The following is a 22,075-nucleotide window of genomic DNA, read 5'->3' as shown; positions in this document are numbered from 1 at the left end:
ATGGAGGGGGTGCTGCAGAGTATCCCCTCAAGGGCTGGGGACACCCCGATCCGGGGACGGCAGCCCTCTGGGTCCGCCAGCTGGGCACCAAGAGCAACTAAAATAATAATAAAGTGTGTATATCTATATCTATATCATCACAGAATAGCTTGGGTTGGAAGGGACCATAAAGATCCCTCGGTTCAGGGACGCCTTCCACTAGATCAGGTTGCTCAGAGCCTCATCCAGCTTCACCTTGAACACTTCAGGGGCAGTCACAGCTTTTCTGGGCAACCTGTGCCAGTCCCTCATTACCCTCACAGTAAAGAATTTTTTCCTAATATCTAAGCTAAACACACTTTCTGTTAGTTTGAAGCCATTTCCCTTTGTCCTGTTACTCCAGGCACTTGTAAATAGCGTTTCTCCTTCTTTCTGGTAGCTCCCTTCAGGTATTGGAAGGCTGCAATTAGGTCACTCTGAAGTGTCTCTTTTCCAGGCTGAACAATCCCAACTCTCTCAGCCTTTGCTCACAGGAGAGGTGCTCCATCCCTCTGATCATCCTGGTGGCCTCCTCCAAGAAGTCCATGTCCCATATATTCAGGCAGCCCTGTGATACCATTTCAACTCTACACTCAGAATGCACCTGCACTTCTATTGTCTCTGGTCAGTCTGGAAGTGAGGCTTGGGAAATTTCCCTTTGGCACACCAAGGCTTAAGGATGTTGTTTAGGACTGAACCTCAGCCAAGAGACTCCTCTCAAGGTCAGATGTGAAACAGCAGATGCACAGAGTTCAAAAAGGGAGATCTTCAACCTCCACACAGCAGGTGACCAAAATGTTTGTACGCTTGGAGTCAAATTCCAATTTAGTCTCAAAAATAAGTCTTGAATTATGCCTGCCGTGTCTGTTTTTCAGCTTTATCTTCTCTGGTGCAGTCAGTCTAGGTTCTTTTCAGACAGGTGATGGGCTTCTGACTGGAAAACCCTCCCTCTCAGTCTGAGCCTCCTCCCTGACTGTCACAGCCCATGGCACACTGAGAGGTGACCCTTCTCTTCCATCCAGGGGCACCATGCAAATTGGATTTGCTAGACTGCTGGAAGGAAGGTAGAAAAGTTACAGCTCTGCTTCACACTGAAAATTTCAAAGCACTCGGTAAAAATCTCTTCAAAGAGAAGATGCAGAGGGGATCTAATCAATACATACAAATACCTCCAAGGTGGGTGTCAGAGGATGGTGCCAGACTCTTCACTGTGCCCAGCATCAGGATGAGGAGCAGCAGCCATGAAATAAAACACAAGGAGTTCCACCTCAACATGGGGAAGAATTTCTTTCCATTGAGACTGGCAGAGCTCTGGACCAGCTGCCCAGGGAGGACACAGAGTTCTCTCTCTGGAGACATTCCAGACCCACCTGGATGTTCTGTGGTGGCCCTTCCTGGGCAGGGGGATGGACTGAGTGATCTCCAGAGGTCATTCCAACCCTGAATATTCTGTGATTCTGAGATTGCTTTCACTTGTTGTGGATGTTCTCCTTAAGGTCCTGAGTAACTCCTAGAGGGTTCAAGAGGGACGTGCTAGCTTTTTGTCAGTTTTTGTAAATTTAAAGGAGGGATGAGGAAGATGAATAAATCAAATTACATGATCCCTGAGCTGTGTATCATCAACATGCTTGAGAGCTGTCAGGATGTTTTAGTGAAGTTTTAGCATTTACACTGCAGGCTCTTTCTCTTTGAAAAATGGAGAAATAACACCTTAAATGAACGCCCAAACTTTGCTTACACACAAAACCCATGCTGTCCCAATGCTTGCTCTCTGTGAGCAGGCAGGCTGGCAATTTTCAGGGCTTGAATGGAGCTGGGAGGGGGCAGAGCTGGTGGCCAGGAGCTGAAGGACAGGAGCTGCTTCCATGGTGTGACCCAAGTCACGGGACTGCTGTGGCATGTGCTTGGAGAGGGGAATAGCACAAAGCCAGCCTGGGCTATTGTAGCATTCAATTAGTGCTTACACAGTGCCTTGAATAACTCACATGAAAAGCTGACTTATTATTATTGTTATTATTGTTATTATTAAGCTAACAGTATATTCTCTGAGGAGCTCATGAAGAGGAGGTGACGCACAAACAGCACATACAGTAGCAGCTGCATGTGAACAGTGCCCCAGGAGTTATAAAGAAAAAAAATTACCTTAATAATGGTTCCTCTGCTGTAGTGGGATTTTCCTCCCTTTAATTATAGTTGCTGTTTTCATTTGAAATTGATTAAGTGTTTTAGGATGGCAAACAGAGCTGGTCTTTTTAGAAAGAACACTCAAAGACATCCAGCCCCAGCTAGGAATGGAACATTTTTATTCCTTTTTAAAGGACTCAGAATTTCTTTCTTCCAAAATGAAAAGAAGATGACTGGATTTGGTGCTCTCCAGAAGATCAAACGATTTTCCCATACTAAGGTGAGGTGGCCACCTGTGCTGTGGGACTTCCTGGAGAGTGTAAGACCTCACCAGAGGAGAATCCACCATCCTGGTTTTAATGAGCTGCTGTGGATGGAAGAGGCAATGAGGACTGGCAAGTGCTGCTCCCTGTGGAAGGTACTTACAGTGATCTCTGTTCCAGGGCATCTGCAGTGAAGGAGGGAGCACCTCATTTCCAAAGTTAAAACACTGTTGTATCATTTGTTAGGAACTAAAGACTCCCTACCTACCTCTGTTATTCTCAGCAATCTTTCAGCGTTTCTCTTTCATTTTCATTCATCCAGGTAAAAAACAGCTTCCAGCAGCACTGCTCGGAAGTAACCATTGCACAATTTTGGTAGTGTCACAATGACATCGTTTTTCTGCCACTTTCACTCTGAATGCTGTGGAGGCATCGCAGCCCTCTTATGCAATCGAGTTTTATCAGCTCGGAGGGGTGCTGCTGCTGGGAAGGTTGAGGCTTTTGCAGTTTCTGCTTTAACACTTCTGCTGCCCTCTGGTGTTTTAGATACCCTGGACGAGGAGTCACCTTGGATGATTCCATGATATCCGCGGTCGGGAGAGGTGTAATTACAGAGCTGGCTTGTTCATAATCAGGGGAGAAAAGCGAGGAAAGTGGAGAGGCATTTTTCAGAGCATGTCCACCAGGATGTTCCTCTGACTCCTCGAGGAAGAGGGAGAAGCTGGGAGGACACAACTGCTAAGTTTTTCCATTGCAGCAGCTCTGTGTATGGGAATGCACACGGAGACTGATGCCTTCCAGAACTCATCTCGCAGATATTTCCAGCAATTCAGTCTTTAGTCATTTCACTCAGCATTTTCTATCAGATTCAAAGCAAACTAACAACAATAGCAACTTTCTTCGCTTGGCAAAAAGCAAACAAACCAAGAAGTGGAGACATTCCTTTCTACCCATTTCACCCTCCACAGCTGAAGTCAGCCTGTCTTTCTGTGGCAAATTTGCTGCAGTTTCAGTTTATTTGGTTTTGTTTCTTTTGTCCTTTTTTTTTTTTTTTGGCAGGGTCATGGAGTGGTTTGGTTTGGTGTTTTTTCTTTGTTCAGGTTGTTGTTCGTTTGGTTTTTTTTCAGAAAATACCAGTGTGGTTATTCTATAAATGAGATTTGTTTCACTATTTTACGCAATTTAATTAAGTAAAACCTTGCTGAAGTCAATAGAGTTGTTTCTGGTCACACCAAGTTAGACTCTGGCCTAAAAAGAAGGGAAATGGAAAGTGTCACATTACAAAAAGTATAGTGACATTTGCAGTAAAGATAAGATAATAAACTAAAGTACTTGCAGGCTTATTTCAAAGACAAAAGCATTATCTTGAAAAAAAAACGGTGCATGACTGTTTCTAATATGACTTCAAAGTGTCTTTGAATGTGAAAAAATGCAGGCTGCCACTGCAAGTTTGGCAAAAATACTTTAAAGCTGGGATGTCCTTACTGAGACACCACAATGGTATCCACAAATATATTTCAGACCTCTGGAATGTCTTTGGTCATAACATTGCATCACGGTTACATAATTACGATCACAACAATGATCTTTTGTCATTAAGGTTTATGACATTTCATAATTAACGAGGCGATGACATCTCGCTGACATAATACCCTGAGCTTGTCCGGCAGGATAAAGGGGCACAGAGCTTCTCCTCATCATTCCTCCTTATCTGGGGCTAGGAAATACCTTCTGAAGGGGTCACCACGGGGTGTGTTTGGGTTCTTCACCCTCCTAAATATAATGGGGTACGAAGTCTGCCTTCATGCTGAGGCTCTGAGTGTGTTTGTTTGTATAAAGGGAAGTGCAAACACAGAACAAACAAGGTGGTCTGTGCCCTTGAGAGTGTCTCTGTTTCGCTGTAATCATTTCCCTTCAGTGTTTGTCACTCTGACAGTGCTCCACTGTGCCGGGACAGGTGAGCCTGACTGACAACTGGCAGCAAATACATGGAAAAAATATGTAGAAAAGGAGAAGTGGGACAGGTTATTTCCATTGCCTAGGATTAAAAAAAATAATAATAATACAGAAGCTAAACAGCCAATATAGAACAATGGCTTTTCAATTCGTTTTTTTCCAATTAAGCTTAATGATCAAAGGTGGCTGAGGTAGTAAAAGTGAATACACATCTGTAATCTAACTGTGCCTACTTAAATTCAGATGAAAGTCACTTTGTTTGCATCTCTTAAAACATCCATCCTCAAGGCATCCTGCAAGGTAAAGCACTTACTCTACCAAAATTTTACTGAAGAGGACCAAAATCCTCTGGGTCTGAGCACACCTGTGTTAAGATCCTGTAACTGTTGGCATAAGGATCAGCCAGGCAGGGACTTCCCTGGGGCAGAACCACCTGGACTGCAGATGCCTACAGACCAACATTTGGAAATGGCACTTTCCCACCAAAACCATACAATCCTTACAGACACAAGGCACAAAAGATAAGAAGAAGATGTAACTTCCCTCACTTTACCTGCTTTAACTGGGAGGGCAAAAAGACTACAAGGATGAAGTGTCTTGCCCCTGGTGGTGATGAGGCAAATCTGTGACACCGCTGGGAAATACCTTTGTGTGTCCTGAGCTCAGGAAAATTGCTTTAACACCATCCTTCACGCTGAAATTAAGTGACTAATGTTAATCTTACAGCTGGTATAAATACAGTTAGGTACACACTGGGTTTAATACAGTTTATACAAGAGGCAGCTCTTATATGTGATTTTTCTATCAGGCTGGACTTTCTGTAAGATTAGTACTTGTAGTTTAATGTTATCCTCCCACTCCCAGATAAAATGTGGATAGGGAGCAGGTCAAACTGAGGCAGCTGCTTTCTGGTATTCCTAAGCTTTGCCACTCTTTGCCAGCAGTTTCTGTTGAGAGTGTGAATTGCTTCTCTCTGCTCCCTGAAATATCCTACATACTGTAGTAGCTCAGGTGTTGCTTTGTTGTTTGGGCTTTTTAGGGCCACACTTTATCAGGGAAGTTTAGCAGTGTAAGGTCAGTCGGAAGCTGCCAGCTTCCAAAGCAAAAAATAAATACTAAGGAGTCTTCAGATACGAGAGCAGAGGTGGGAGGGAGGCATGTCCATGATCCATTTGAAAGGGGCTTTAATTCCTGTGAAATTATCCTTCCCCTTCTCCTTGTGTGGGATCTTTTCTCTTTGGGATCTGTACAAGAGTTGGGGAAATTCTGCCAGCTTGATGGGAGTGGTGGGAAACCAGCCCCTGTCCAATGAGTTTGGGAACCTTCCCAGGGACAGGCCAGGAGACTGAAGGCTGTTTCCCTCATCCTTAAGGCTGCTGGAGTTAATGAGGTGTTCCTACCTGGGAAAGCCCCGCCAGTTATCCTTCAGCCAGTGCAGGGATGGGATGTCTGTTCCTGTGCTGGGCTGGAGGGACAATCTGTGAGGGCAGGAAGGGAATTCAGCCTCGTTCCTTTAGGACTGGCTGTCCCAAGTGTCCTATTGCATTTCCAGGAGTGCCATAGGATATGGGTGGCCCTGGCCGTGCAGCTGTGGGCGCCGTGGACACGTGCCCAGCAGGAAACATCCTGAGACAATGGAACTCGCTGCACATGTATGTTCTCTGTTGGAAACATCCTGAGACAATGGAATTCACTGCACATGTATGTTTTATATTGGAAATATCCTGAGACAATGGAATTCACTGCACGTGTATGTTCTCTGCTGGAAACATCCTGAGACAATGGAATTCACTGCACACATGTGTGTTCTCTATTGGAACATCCTGAGACAATGGAACTCACCGCACATGTATGTTCTCTGTTGGAAACATCCTGAGACAATGGAACTCACTGCACATATATGTTCTCTGCTGGAAATATCCTGAGACAATGGAATTCACTGCACATGTATGTTCTCTGTTGGAAACATCCTGAGACAATGGAACTCACTGCACACATATGTTTTCTGTTGGAAACATCCTGAGACAATGGAACTCACTGCACATGTATGTTCTCTGCTGGAAACATCCTGAGACAATGGAACTCACTGCACATGTGTGTTCTCTGTTGAAAACATCCTGAGACAATGGAACTCACTGCACATGTATGTTGTCTGCTGGAAACATCCTGAGACAATGGAATTAGCTGCACACGTGTGTTCTCTGTTGGTGGCTGTGCTGGAATCAGCTCAGTGACCTGAGCGAGGCAGTTTTGATGTCCCCTTCCTGCAGCCTCTGCTCCCCTCCCCTCTCTTGGCGAGTGATTCATGTGGAAAGCTCCAAATCATCCCCCAGGGACAAAATTAATAAGGGCCCCCTCACCTTTCCTCTATATTCATGCATTAGACTCTGAGATCCACCGTGCTCTCGGTGCAGTTTGAAATGGAAAGGTAATCTCATCCCCAGAGTCCCAGGTAATTGCTTCATCTGCTTGTGCCTGCCTGTACCTCTGCCAGGCAAGGGGATGTGCACAGGCTCCTTTGAAGAGGGTTTTAATGGCATTTGTCTACCGCATACCAAAAAAATCAGGAGCTTCTCCCCTCCCCCTTCTCTACTTTGCTCACTCCGAAAGAAAACAAAAACTAAATAAAAGTTGCATTTACAGCACGGTGCCAGTGGTACAGTTATTCCACAGGGAAAACCTGATATATCCACCTACTGTCTGAGCCACCACCAAGAGCCCTTCGTCAATGAGCAAGTTACGAAAACAGGTATCCTTCCTCAGAGATTGATGTGATATTTGCGTCGGATGTTTCCTGCCATGCAGCACCGATTGTTTGTGCGCTGCACAAGTGAGAAATGTGGCTTTCCAGCGGGGGGAAGGACTGTTGCAACACACCTTTATTGTCCTCCTTTGGAACAGCACATTCAATTCGTTTTCCACCCATCCATGCCTGCAAATACATTTCCTATAATTGCTGCTCTGTCAGATGCGCTGTAATCCGTCCCCTCCTACGTCAGCTGCATTGTTGGCACCCCCCTCAGATGTCAGGAAAGCTGTAATCCTGCTCTTTGGGAGCTGTGACTCTGGCATTTCCAGTTGCATTCACCCAGGCAGGGCCAGGAACTCAGAACAAAACACCACTTTATGGACCACGAAGGCACCGAGTGCTCTGACGTTCTGGGTGCGCACGGGGGCTGTTCGGAGCTAAGTGCATTTTGCACACTGGGAGGTTGGAGTTCTGCAGGCACTCACCAGACAAAGGTTCCCATTGGAGCTGGGTGTGAGGGGCTCAGCAGAATTTCTGTGTGGCGTTGAATCATGCGTGATGCATTCTTACACACTGGTTCTGCACGTGGGCTGGGATGGAGGGGAAGACAATAAATGACATTTCAGAGGACAAAGGTTTAGCAAAATTCCTGCTTTGTGCATCCCAATGGGTGAAATGAGTCCAGTGAAGCACGAGTGGGGGAGGTGGGTGGGCTCACAGTCTGTGAGTGGGACACCAAGACAATCTATTTTCAAACATGCTCACGTGTGTTACGCTCCAGTGCTAGGGCTGAGCAAGAACCCATGAACAGCAACACATGGGAAATTTCTTGTGTGCAATTCTTGGCACAAGCCAGCCCTGAGTTTCCAGGGAAGAAAAGTACAGGGCATATGGCATCTAAATATATGCCATCATGGATGACAAGAAACATGGAAGAACTTTTTGGATGCGGTTGTTTGCTGACATCCTGAAAATATCTTTCACAAGACAGATACTGACAAGACAACTCAAAACCAGATGGTTCTCCAGTGATGGTTTCACAAGAGCTTTAAGTTTGGGGTAAAGTAAGCAGTTTGTGCTACTGGAGCAGATTGATTGTGACTCCTCAAATAGGAAACCAGATGTTCCTGCTCCAGCTAGAGCTACTCTCCTCGTTATACAGCTGATACAACCAGAGAGCACACGGCTTTGTCCTCACACTCAGCAGGACATGCTGTCTTCAAGAAGGCTTCCTGTTGCACACTCTTGATAATTTTTTGTGTTGGCTCAGACTATTTCCTCTCTGTCGATACCCGTCACCTCTCACAAGATCAGTGACACAGATTCTCTTTCCCTGCTTAATTTATGTTTTTCAGTTGGGCAGATGGCTCCCCAGTCTTGTTGGATGTATGAGGAGCAAACCCTTACAATTAATCTGCCATTGCTCATCTTGGTGGTGAAGATAGACAGCTTCCTTGGTCTAAAGAGATGACTTTTTAGAAGGTGTTCTAATTATGTGAGCATGGCAAGATCCTCTGTGGGTATTTATTTTAAAGAATAACACTTCTAGATGCATAAGAGGTAAAGAGTCAGATTAGGAAGAGATCTAGTTATGCAGAAATTCTCACTGCAAGTAAGGGTGAGAAAGTCAGGAGCTGAACTCATCCGAAAATTTTGATTAGATGCTTCCATAGGAGCTGACATCTATGACATGAATTCCCTCAGTCAGCGCATTCCTACTTTGGTAAGTCATGTCACTCATGTCAGCAGCAGGGCGTTTTAGGCTGAAAACCTCTAAATTCTGTCATTTGTAATGGAAGGAGGAAGAGTGTGAAGAAGCAGAACAAGATGGGCATAGATTTACAGTGGGTTCCAGTGCAAAACCTCTGCTGGAGGGTTTGTGTGAGGACACCCCACCCTCTGCAGATGGCACATCCCATCAGGAGGAATGGTCTGGGATTGAGGGAAGTGGTGGTAAAAAGGTGTGTAGTCTGCAAGGCATCCACATACATCTTTTTGCCTCACTGTGTGCCAATAAAAACTAACATGATGGCCAAAAATTTCCATAGACTCATTTGTTAATAAGAGATACTAGATAAGAAAGTCAATATATTTTCATGTTCCTTCCTTTGACAGCATGAAATTATTCTGCTGGTTTGTAATATCAAAGGCAGCCTAACCTGGGATTTGAGGCTTTAGCCTGCTGGCAATACTGATAAATATTTTCTTCAGACAAAAACATTTCTCACCTTTGAAATCAAAGGAATAAGCCATAAAGGGATATGTACTTCCTCTGTTAGCAGTAGAAGTACTTTTGGGAAAAGCGGAATGCTTTTGGGAAAGTGGGATAATCTGCCTTACAGAACATGCATTGAATTGGGTAAATAAAAACTTGCAGTATAGTTGGGACAAAGTACAGGAAGGAGCAATACTCATCACAACAAGTAGGATGGGGCTGTGGTGAGAACATCTCTTATTGCATCTTCACAACACAGAAAGGTATTCAGAAACCTCCTTTTTCTCTTTTTCTTGTTTGGTTTTTTTTTCCTCTTTTCTTTTTTCTTTTTTTTCTCTCTTTTTTTTTCTTGTCTTTATTATCCTGTTTTTCATGAACAGGAGTCTTGTTAAATAACACCACAGCCACATGAGCATTCAGAGAAAATGTACTCATGCAGCAACATTTATGGAAAGGAAATACTCATTTGAGAATTAAAAAACAATGCCAAGGCCAAACCTGATGGGAAATGAACAGCAAAGGCATTATCAGAGTGCAGCTCACTGGGTGATCCAGTGCCAGCCACTGAAGCCATTCACTGAGGAATTTACAGTGATAACAAACTCTGTCTGCATCCAGCCTCATCAGTAGACAGAAAGACAACATCTCTTGGTCACACTGTTAGTGGGAAACTGCTTTCCTGGCATTAGAAGAGAGCAGAGTGGAGTTTATGTGCACTGCTGTATCATCATGTCCTGACACAGAGGGAGCAACATTCCTGCACTGCCCCAGCAAATATCACCAGGAAGGACAGGGAAACTTTGCAGAAGCACCACCAGCAGAGGCTGCCAGCCTTTACAGCTCCATCAGTGAATTGTTTTGCATAAAATCCATTAGTGAAGACAATAAAAAACGCAGTGAGCTATAAACCAGTAGTCCTAATAAACTAAGAAAAAGGCTGGGTTTTATCCTGGAGGACTGGCAGCAACTTTTCCTCACTGGAGTAGCATGAGAGAGCTGGAGACTTGTGCTGGATGCACAGTGTGCCTTGTTTGACAGGACCTGCACAGCCAGAGCTGGTCCACTGGCCATGAGTTTAACTCTAGACACTGTCCCAGTGCAGTCCTAGCACAAGGGGGATGCAGCATTGGGCAGCTCCTGCATTTGTCCCACTGCTGTAATTCTGCTCAAGGTGTCCTTTCACCACCTATCTGGCTCCAGCAGGGCATTCCTACCCATGTCATGATGCTTTCCTGGAATGGCAGATGTCCCCCAGAAAAGATAGAAAGAAGGAGGGGAAAAAAAGCTTTAAAAGCAAGAAAATCATTGGTGACTCCTGATGGGTACAGACACAGGTATTCTTCTTGGGCTTCCCACTTGCTCAAGTGCAAGTGGAATGTGTGCCTGGCTGAAGCCCTTGGGAGAGGAATAGCAGCTGTCAGACTAGAAAAAAGAAAAAAACCCACCCAAAGAAAACCCCAAAACAAACAGAAAAACAAAACAAAAAACCCAAACAACAAAAAAACAAACAAACACAAAAAAAATCCCAATCAAACAAAAAAAATTAAAAAAAATTAAAATAAGTGGAAGAAAGTTAAAAGTTAAGATTGTAGCATTTGCTCTGTGTTTCAGAGCTCTATAGAATATTGCATTTTCCCCTCCACCTCAATTGTTGCTGCCATTTGCCACCAAGCCCAGTGTGCCCAGCAGCAGGGACCTGCTCCAGACGAGCCCTTTCCTGGCAGCCTGGACCCTTCCCTCACTGCCTGCTGTCTTATTAACTCCTGCCAAGCCCAGCATGGGAAGCTCTGTGCACCTTGACAGCTGCTTCTCCCAGAAAAAGTCCTTGCCTTGTCTCCAGCATCTCCTCACAGCAGGAACCTTTGCTTAGGCATGAAGGTTGCTGGAAGGGATCCTAAGCTTTCCTTCACATTTTTAAAAGCCTGGTCTGGATGTCCAGGCAGCAGCAAACCAAGTGGCCATTCATCCCTTCCTCCATCCTGCCTGGTCCTGGGGCAGTCTAAGGGGAAAGGCTCCTCCCAGGGTTCCCAAATGGCTCCTCCCAGAGTTCCCAAATGGCTCATCTTTGTCTCTCAGTAGCTCCCTGGCCCCTGCAGTCAATTATCCTTAAAAGTCCTCACAGCTGTTGAGTCTTTCATTTGTTCTGGAGCCAGGATAATTGGTGTGCTCCAGGTCCAAAATAGTTTAGGACAACTGCATCCTGTCCACCTAAAAGTGCCCAGCAGGTTCTCATGGATGGCTCTGAGCAGCTGCTCCGTGTTTCCATGTGCCGAGGAACAGGTGGATTTCCAAAGAGGAGAAGTGCTGCAGCGCATGTTTATTTTAATTTATTCAGTTTATTGTTACAATGGTTTATTCCTATGTACCCCCATGTTTTTCCCCAGCTGGTTTATACCCAAATTGTATCCACCCCTGAAATCCACCTTATTTGGCATTCCCTGCCCCTTGTCCATCATTGTAGCCCTGCGCCTTGTTCCAGCACCTTCCTTGTCCATCATTGTAACCCTGCCCCTTGTTCCAGCACCTTCCTTGTCCATCATTGTAACCCTGCCCCTTGTTCCAGAACTTTCCTTGTCCATCATTGTAACCCTGCCCCTTGTTCCAGCACCTTCCCTGTCCATCATTGTAACCCTGCCCCTTGTTCCAGCACCTTCCTTGTCCATCATTGTAACTCCACCCCTTGTTCCAGCACCTTCCCTGTCCATCATTGTAACCCCATCCCCTTGTTCCAGCACCTTCCTTGTCCATCATTGTAACCCCGCCCCTTGTTCCAGCACCTTCCATGTCAGTCCCACCCTGGGCCCATCCCCAGTTGTTCCACCCCTTTGGAAATCCCCTATTACTCCATGTCCCATTGGTCCATGTCACCCTTTCTCCTCCCCCTGCTCCTCTCATTGGTTGTAGCCCTGTACGACCCTGCCCTCCACTCCTCCTCTAAGGACCCCTCATTGGTCAATTGTTTGTACCCACCCCCTGATCTGCCCCTGTATTTAATCCCGAGCACAGTGCTACTCAAGGCTCTTTATCCCTTTGGAACCCCAGAAGCAGAGAGCTTCCCTTGTTTCCTTTACCCAATCCTTGATGTGGGCCACACCAAAGAGCTACTGGCTCTTACGGTTCTGCCTCCAGGAAATGTCACCTGGGGCAGTTCCCCACACCTGGCACGGCGCTGGTGTGCTCCAAAGATGCAGCCTGGGCTCCGGTACCCGTGTCAGGGAAGGGGCTCCTGTAACATGGACAGTTGTCTCAACTGTCTTGGAAAGGAACAGCACTCTCTTTGTGTCTTGGCTTAACTACAAATGCCCTCAGCCAGAACTAACTGTGCCAAAACCATAATTACCTCATCTTCGTTCCTCCCCTGGAATCACAGAGAGCTGGTTTTTATAGGTGATAATTGCAGTGCAGCTGGTGCTGACATCTCCATTCCTTGAATCCAAAGAAATGCCCTACCTGCTCTGGAATGGTGTGCTAACTGCCAGGCACACAGGCAGTGTGTTCTGCCTGATCTGAGGGCACTGGGCTACGGCATCATCCTGTGTTCAGAGGTAATGGAAGAAGGTAGACATCACCACCAGAGAACAGATTGTGGTGCTGTGATCTTCAGTTCCCAAAACTGCAGCGCCTTTCTGCGTAAGCAGCCCCACACAGGCAGCTGAGCGGTGCATCCTCATTATTCACCCTGCAAAAATCTGGCAGATTTGGGTAAGTTCTGGCAGGCTTTGGGGACCTTCACAGAGTGGATGTGGTGAGCCTGGAGAGGGTTGCCTGCCCACCCACTGGCTTGGATGTTCTGCTCGGTGTCCAGTGTTAGGTTTTGACTTCAATTAATCTATGTACAAAAAGAAAACGAGCAAACAAAAGACTTTGCATCATGGACACTTTTTACCTCTTTGATTGCTGTGATCCAGCATTCTCCTCTCTTCTCTCCCAGCTGCTGGGGAAAGAGCCTTTTTATCAAGCAGTCATGTCACCACAAACACAAAGATGTATTTTCCAGGTCAGTAGACAATAGTGATACAGGAATCTGCAGACAAACTGAATTTCTGCTTTAATGACTGGAGAGTTTGAACAAATACAGGTGAAGAACAGTATGAGCCCTCTGCTTCCACCTCAACCCCAACATCAAAGGCTCTGCTGGCTCAAGGTCTGACACAGATGTCTTGGGGAGGAACATCCTTTTTTTGCCTCTATTGCATGAAGGAGTAAGTCATGAAGGAGACTGATTGATGAATCAGGCTTCCCTGATGCACAGTCCATGCAGAAAAGGAGCAATCCCTCAGTCCTAGGCTGTGTGGAGGAGCCCAGTGCAGTAAATGAGTCCCAGATGGGCACTCACAGGTTCCCTGCAATAGCAGGTGAAGAAGGGCACTCAGACCTGCCAACCTTGCTGCTGGCTCACACTGTGTCTGTTTTGGACTGCTCCAGCTGGGTGTCTCCAATTCAGGTCTGCTTGAAAAGGGACTAATCCTGCACGGTGGAAAAATGAGTGAGCAAGTGCTCCATAAAATCAGTTTGTACCTTTTTTGTGGGTTTGTGGTGGTTTTTTTGTTGTTTGTTTGTTTAAGGTTTTTGTCTTGGTTTTTTGGTTGGATGACTGGTTTTTTGTTTGTTTGGGGGTTGTTCTGTCTGTCAGGCTGAGTGCCACGGGGGCTCAGGTGCTCTCACTAACTGAAAGCAGTTCAGACCCATTTCCAGGGTCTGGCCCCTGGGATGTGATGCACATCCCAGAGAACATCCTTACTGACTCAGCAGAGCCAGCGCTGACTGCTGCTTTCCCCTCCCCTGCACACGAGGCGTGTTTAATGTCTGCTTTGTGTTAAACAGTGAAAATGAACGTTTCCCTGATAATTGCTCTCAGGAAGGAGTAACATTACAGTCAAGGCATCCTGCAGGAACACCATGAGTCAAAGGAGAGGTAATTCCAGCACAATCTTGCTGTTAGCTGGGGTCCAAGCTGTGAGGATCTTGCATAGCTCTGAGCAGACAGAACCCAGTAGGGCTGTAATTTTGAGCCTGTCATCCTTTATTTTCCCTTTTTTGTACAAAGTTGTGCCTGGTCTGAACCCCAGGCTGGGCTTATTGCTTTCCCTGTGTTCTCAGGGGTAGAAGTACCCTTTGAATACACAGCTTGCATCGTTAGTCACAGACTTTGATCCTTCTGCTCTCATTTCCTCTGTGGCAAGAGCTCAGCCTCTTTCTTTCTGACACCACTCTGCAGGGCTCAGTCCTTTCACCACCACACTGAAGAGCATTGCAATGTTTTCAATAGCTCCTCAGGAGCCCAGTGCAGATGGAGATGCCCAAAATATTCCTCTGTGGATGTGTTAATCATAAATAATAAATCCAAACTTTGTTGGGCAATAAAATGCAGCAGGGCTGGTGCAGTACTGCTGGAGGACTGGCACATGAAATGGGCAGATCTCTGCATCATGCAAGCTTCACTAATGGGTTGGGCATGTCAGGTAGGTGGGCTGGGCACAAAGCCTCATAAATTCAATCTTTCTTCCAAATCTGAAACTTCCTGTGCCAGGGGTTGTGTTTCATAGGCAGAAAGTGAAGTTTGTCTTGGTTCTTTGCAAATACCACATTGACAGCTGGCATTTTCAGTGGCCAGAACTTCAAAAGCACAAGCCAAGGAGTTGGAGTCCAGGGGGTGTCATGATGGAGGTTCACAGGGACAGGAAGAGAGGCAACAAAAATGGGTTGCAAGAGGGAAATTCTGATTAGGTCCTAGAAAAAGTTCCCTCCCTGTGAGGGTGGTCACACACTGCACCAGGCTGAGCAGAGATGCTGTGTAATCTGCAGCCTTAGAGATACTCAGGGCTCAGCTTGACAAGTCCCTGAGATGTTTGGACAATGGTGGCCATGCTTTGAGCAGGGGCTGGGGCCAGATGTCATCCAAAGACCTGCCAGACACACTCAAGTCATTGGTTTTATGATGCTGTGGCCAATGGCAGCCAAGTCACAGTGACTCAAGAAGCCCCCCTGAGGATGCAGGCTGAGCTAAATTCTCCTCTGCTTTATAACTCTTAAATGAGAGTGCAGAAATCCTCTCACTCACCTTGGGGACTGCTCTGCATCAGGGACCCTCAAGGCTGTGTCTGCTCTTGCTTGTCTCTAAGCTACAACTTCATTAACACAGGGCTTCTCTTCTGGCTGAGAGCTTATCCACAAGAACCAGAGCTCCAATCAGCCGTGGAACACACAGCTCCTGCTCAGCAGCTGACAGTGCAGGGGGAAGTCACAAAGCCACTGGAACCCAGCAGCAGCACTTTGTGGTCAGGGCACAGAGCTGTGGGAAGCCTGTCTGCCTCTCTCAGAGCCAGCAGTGGAAGCGATGTGTCCCACCACACAAGGAAGCCTCAACTCCCAGGTCATCCTCTCTTTTCCTCCTGGCTATTTGAAGAGCCTGTGGAAAGTGGAACGAGGAGGGATTTGGAGTAACCCACCCCCCAAGGCACAGAGACACGGTCAGGACGGTGCAGAGGAGGCTGGAGATGGGAGTTGGGATCTGCATCACCCACATCCTGTGCCACAGCCCTCACCTCCTGCCTGTGTCCTGCCACACCTGCAGCAGGAGGGGGACAGACCCCTGGGCTTTGCTGGGGAGCAGACAAGGGGCTCCATGCCATGCCAAACCCACTGCTCTGTTTTACTGCCAGAAGAACAAACCTATGGGCACCTCAGAAGGAAGGAAACAGGGGCACAGCAGTGCCTGACACACCTGAAACACAGAGCAAACAAGAGAGAGGGAGGTGAGCAGGATTTATGGCAGTGACCTTGGGGCATCCAGCACATCCTGCTCTATACAAGGGGCACTTTTCTTTGACAGAGTTGCAACACTGCAATAACCTCCTGCACTCAGTAACAGAGGGAGGGGCATGCTCGTGTGCTTCAAAATAAAAATCAGCATTAAACTACTGAGAATGAGCCATTAACAACAAACAAAATTGGATGAAAAGCATTAATGTAAGAACACATTTTCACAGGAATTGCCTGCTCTTAGGTCAGTGTATCTGCCCAGGACAGAAACACTGCTCACACAACTCCCAAGGAAATCTGACCAGCAGCACAGGTGGGGAGATATTTTTGTCCTGTGACCCAAAAGAGGAGCAGACAATACTGAGCAGGGGGCATAGGTGGAAGGCAGCTCTGGGGCTGTGTGGGAAAGATGGACCAGTTGTTCAACAGGTAAAAGCAAGACCAGAGGGAGCAACCTGGAGAGATGGGAATGGGAGCAGGAGCCAGAGATGAAGAGAATGGCAGAAGAGATGAGGCTGTGGTGCTGCCATGAGGAGAGGAAGAGTGGGAGGATGAGATGTGAGCAGAGGCTGTAGATGTCAGGATGAAGAGCTTGGCCAGACCTGGAAGGGAAGTGAGTGGGATGGCAGTGCAGGGAAGGGCAGCCCCACAGGCAGGGAGGGCACTGGCACTGCTGGGAGTTCAGGGGACCTGCTGTGCCCAGAACACGGTGAGGGCAGATGGACAGGGAAGGGAGGTGCCAGTGCAGGGCTTCCAGGGCGATGGGAGACATCCTGACATCCCTGAGAGGCACTGGGCCCTGCGATGGTGGGAACAAACAGCCCTTTCAGGGACCTTGCAGTAAACAGGAAGGAGAAGATACAGCTGCAGCCAGAGAGGCCACTTAGTTTCAAGGGAGATTTCCTCTGACTTTGAGACACCAGCATGCTTGCAGCTGGGCAGCCATTCCTGAGGGATGGAGGGGAGATCCTGCTGGGATCCTGTGCCAGGGAGCAGCACGTAGAGTGATGTGGAGGAGTGTGTCCGTCTGTCTGTCTGTCTGTCACACTGGCACCTTCCCCATGCTCAGGTCCTACTGCCACAGCCCTCCATCATCTCAGCCCCCCTCAGCATTTTGAGACCAGCTTCACACACCCCAGCCACCAAAGGAGATTTCCTTGTGATGGGCTCTTCCAGGGACCCACCATCCACTGTGGTGGCAGTGCCGCTCACACCTTGGGATGGCTTCCTCTGCTTGCTCAACTCCCATCCCATCCCATCCCATCCCATCCCATCCCATCCCATCCCATCCCATCCCATCCCATCCCATCCCATCCCATTGTCCCATCCCATCCATTATCCCGTCCCATCCCATCCCATCCATTATCCCATCCCATCCATTGTCCCATCCCATCCCATCCATTGTCCCATCCCATCCCATCCCATCCCATCCCATCCCATCCCATCCCATTGTCCCATCCCATCCCATCCCGTTGTCCCATCCCATCCCATTATCCCATCCCATCCCATCCATTATCCCATCCCATTCTCAGGATGGGGACAGCAGGAAGAGTTGGCTGTACACAAGCAGCAGCAATGCAGAGGAGATGACAGAAGACACAAATTGCCCCCTGAAAGTGTGAACAGACTGGGGTGCAAGTGCCTGAGCCCAGGAATCACATCTCTGTCGGGTCACATCTCCACCCTGTGTCCCAGCACATGGAGCCAGGTGAGGTGTGGCAAATGATGCCACGTGGAAATCCCACTGTAAATGCCTTTGAAGAACATGCAGGGCCTTTCCCTGAGTTCCCATGCGAGTTTGCTGGGTGAGGCTGCAGAGAGGGCTGCTGTCAGCAGTCTGTCCTGGGCAGGCAGGGCTGCGGTGCCTTCCTGCCCCGCCGTGTAACCCGAGCCCATGTGGGCAGGAGAAGTCCTTGTCCGGCTGTGCTGCTCTCTCCCCCGCTGGCAGCAGGCACAGATAGCACAGGGGAAGTGTTGGTTTTCCAGCACGGATTATTTTTGTAAGGATTCCTATCCCTTCTGAGTCACTGGAGGTTTTTCCGCTGACTGCGAGGAATGAAATCCGTATCACTGAGATATTCAAAAAATCTGTGCAGTGGTCAGGAATGCTGCTTTATCAGCTTTTAGGACACCATTTGGTTATGATACAACTTTTATTGGAGTGAGGATACAGCTAATTGCAATTTAAAGGCCACATCTTCAAGTGAAACACAACCAATTTCTCTGTCTGAAAAATCCGTAGTATCCCCAAAAGAAGTGCTGATTTGGTGTGTGTTCAGCTTTCTGGGCCTTATCAGATCCTTTTATCCAGGAGCATTTGAAGCTGGGGTTCAGTGCTGGATGGCCACAATCCCACCCTGGGCTCTGGACATGTCCTTTCCCAGACACAAGCCACAGCACTGTGGGCAGCAGGGTTTGGGGGGACAGCATCCCTTCCTCCCAGCTTCCCAGATGTCAGCAGTGCAGCACTTCCATCCCACACTGCCAGAATGACAGGTCAAGATATTCTCAAATAGACACCAAGTCAAAGCAAAGTTCAGGTTTTACAGACCAGCAGTGTGCATGCAGCTGAAGAAATTCTCTGGGTGGTTACTGCACAGCTTTAAAATAGCCAGTCTGGGGGAAAGGGCTGCATTTACCTACAAATACCCATTTTCCTGCAAAGAGAGTGCTTTTTCAGGGCTTTCTTGGAAAGAGTCCTCCAGCCTGCCCATTCCAACTATTACATGGGAAGGATTTTCAAAACACACTAATGTGCAGCAAGATGGAGACACTAAGTGCTGGTATAGACATTCTAGAGAAGGTCAAAACCCTGTTTAACTTCCATTAATGTCACTCCAGTCCCTTTTGATAGTACTGAATTGCAAAGGGGAAAAAAAGAAAGATAAAAACAATCTTAAAAGCCTTTCAAAAGCACCATATTCCTGAGGAAGATGGCATTTGCTTTAGAGTGGCTTTAACGAGAAAGAAAGTGTGAAAGAACAAATATTTCTTCACTGATTCCCAAATGACAGGCTGGGGCTGGAGATGGCTGAGATGTGATTCAGTTGGACAGTGATACCAGCTGCGTGCCCTGAGCACTGCTGATGTGGGCAGAAGAGATGGGAGCAGGGGGGTGGGAGATGTCCCCTGGTCCCCCTGCACTCCAGGTGAGCAGAAGGAAAACTGGGACCTGTATTGCACAGCAAATCAAAATCCTGGAGACAAAGGCCACAAGATTCTGTCCAGAAGGAAGAGAAGCAGCAGGCACAAGTTCAGAGGGACCACAACTGCTTTCTGCAGTGCCTAAATGTCACAGGGTGCTTAAAATACTTGATCAGCCTCGTCCAGCCAGCCTGGCTCTGGCAATAAACACACTGTTCTGCTTTTTAATGTGTTTCCCTCAAACTATGCTCTAGCAACCAACTGTGTTCAAAAAAGCCCAGCAGTTGCAGCTCAAGATTTATTTTAACTTTGCAGAAAAACAAAACCTCAAAATCAAAACAAAAAGAGCCAGAAGGGACTGTGGGAAACTTTTTCCTAGATAAACGTGAAGTTGGATTATTTTGCTCTTTCCACCCTGCCAGGGCTGCCACCAGGAGAGGATGGAGGATGTGTGGTCTAATGACAAACAGGGCCAGAGGAGTCTAAGCCCAGACATTACCAGCAAGCAGAAGCACCTCAGGCAAATCTCTAATTGCCTGTGACTTATTCCCGTTTGTCCGGGGGGCAGCAGCTCACTCCCGGGAATTCGGTGAGCATTTAATCAATTAGGGCTTGATTGCTGCTTTGAAATCCTGGCTTCTAAAACATGTGGGGGAATGGCAGAAAGTCCTCTATTACTCCCAGCAGCAGGGACCACGCCGTGCTTGCACACACGGGTCAGACTCTCCCCAAGCCTGGCTGGTCCCCTCTGCCCAGGGTAACCTGCTGAGGTGGTGGATCATGGCTAGGACAGATGGCTGTGCTGCCCATCACTGTCTGGAGCTGGATTTGAACCCCCCAGGTGGAGCTGTGAGAGGTGGGTCTGAGCACAGACAGCCAGAGAGGTGTGGCAGTCATGACCCTGGCGGGAGAGGACAGCCAGTTTGTGACTCCATCCCCAAGGGGTGGCACTGGGAGGGAGCTGGGGACATGGCTGGGCTCCTGGGAGCAAGGAAGGGACTTGCCTTGGAAATGGAGAGAGGTGGAGATGAGATGGAGATGGAGATGGGGATATGAGATAGAGATTGGAGATGGAGATGATGGGATGGGATGGGATGGGATGGGATGGGATGGGATGGGATGGGATGGGATGGGATGGGATGGGATGGGATGGGATGGGATGGGATGGGATGGGATGGGGGTGGAGATGATGGAGATGGAAATGATGGAGATGGGTATATGAGATGGTGATTGGAGATGGAGATGATGGAATGGGATAGGGATGGGATGGGATGGGATGGGATGGGATGGGATGGGGATGGGGGTGGGAGATGATGGAGATGGAAATGATGGAGATGGGTATATGAGATGGAGATTGGAGATGGAGATGATGGGATAGGGATGGGGTGGAGATGATGGAGATGATGGAGATTATGGAGATGATGGAGATTATGGAGATGGAGCAGGCTGACTATGACCAGTGGAAATGTCAGTCCCTTTAACTCAAGCCTGTCTCCACTCTGCAGTTTCTGCCAAAACTCACGCGGAGGAGCAGCCAGAGGCAGACAGGGAGCTGCCCTGTGCTCCTGGCAGCACCCATCCCCTCAGCTCCCCACTGGACCACCCTCAGGGACCCTGGCTGCCATCCCAGTCCCAGAGGAGTGACAGCATGCCCCCTGCACTGCTCCTGTGACAGGACACTGCAGCCAGCACGCAGCCACAGGGCTGGAATGGGGTCGTCCGTCAGCTCTGTGGAAGGAGGCCAAGGGAAATTTTTTTAGGCGTCTCAGTCGAGAAGGAGGTTAACTTTCTTTACTAGATAAGGCATTTTCCATCTAAATAGGACATTTCAAAATGTCCCATTCCCAAACAAGCCTTTCTAGGAAGCCTGAGCAAAACAAAGTGTCAGCAGCCATTGGTTTGAGCCCCTCCTGCCTCTGTTTTGACCCCTCCCAGCCTCACTTCTCTCTTTGATTTTTTTTCAAGGAAGAAAGAAAAAATGTTGAAATTGGAAGGCTGCCAGCAGGACTGAAATGTCACTTTCCAGCAGCCTTGGTGGCCACACCAAACCTTAGTGCAGGGGATGGTGTGACCCATGGGGACAGTCCTGTGGCACCAAGGGGCTTGGTGGCTGCAGCCACCACTGGGCTCTGCTGGGGACTGAGGGGCACTTGGAGGTGACACCAAATGGGACTTGGGAGTGACACCAGGGGGACTGGGAGGGCTCACTCTCGAGGTGTTGGAAGAGAGTTGATGGCTGCAGAGTCTCCAGATCCTGTGTCCCCTCTAGCTTTGTGCCACTTGCTGTTGAAATCAGTGACCTTGGCTATGGTTTCCTTCTTCTGTGTGACTGTCACCCATCTCCAGAGCTGGCCCCCAATGCCTGATCTGCCCAGGGCAGTGCCATTTTGGAAAGTGCCCAAGGGGGAGGACCTCTCTGTCTACAAGATGCTCTATGTGACACTTTACCAGAGGACAGAGCCAGGTTCAGAGCCTGTGCTGGTGACAGAAGGTGACAGAAGTCTCCAGGCCTGACAGCATCCATGCTTCACCACACAGTGCTAGGGTTGGTGTAAATCCACCTTCTCCAGGAAGCTGTTGAGCCAGGGAAAGTTGTGCCTCTGAAAGCAAAGATAAAGCCTGGCTCCTTGCAGACAGGGTGAGGAGATGTGGTGGAGTTCCAGTGAAGCTAAACCCTGATGCTGCTGGAGGTTTTGTGGCAGTGACAACTCTTAGTCTGACAGGAGGTGCCAGAACTGTGTGTGTGCCTTTGAAACACCATAAATGCCATTCTCATTCTCCACCTTTGCAGGGCAAGATGCATGAGCACAACTCCTGCTGACATTTGCCAGAAAAGCCCTGTGA

Source organism: Catharus ustulatus, chromosome 2, assembly GCF_009819885.2.
Source record: "Catharus ustulatus isolate bCatUst1 chromosome 2, bCatUst1.pri.v2, whole genome shotgun sequence".
Taxonomy (NCBI): domain Eukaryota; kingdom Metazoa; phylum Chordata; class Aves; order Passeriformes; family Turdidae; genus Catharus; species Catharus ustulatus.
The sequence above is the reverse complement of the archived record's forward strand: the minus strand, read 5'-3'. Positions refer to the sequence as shown.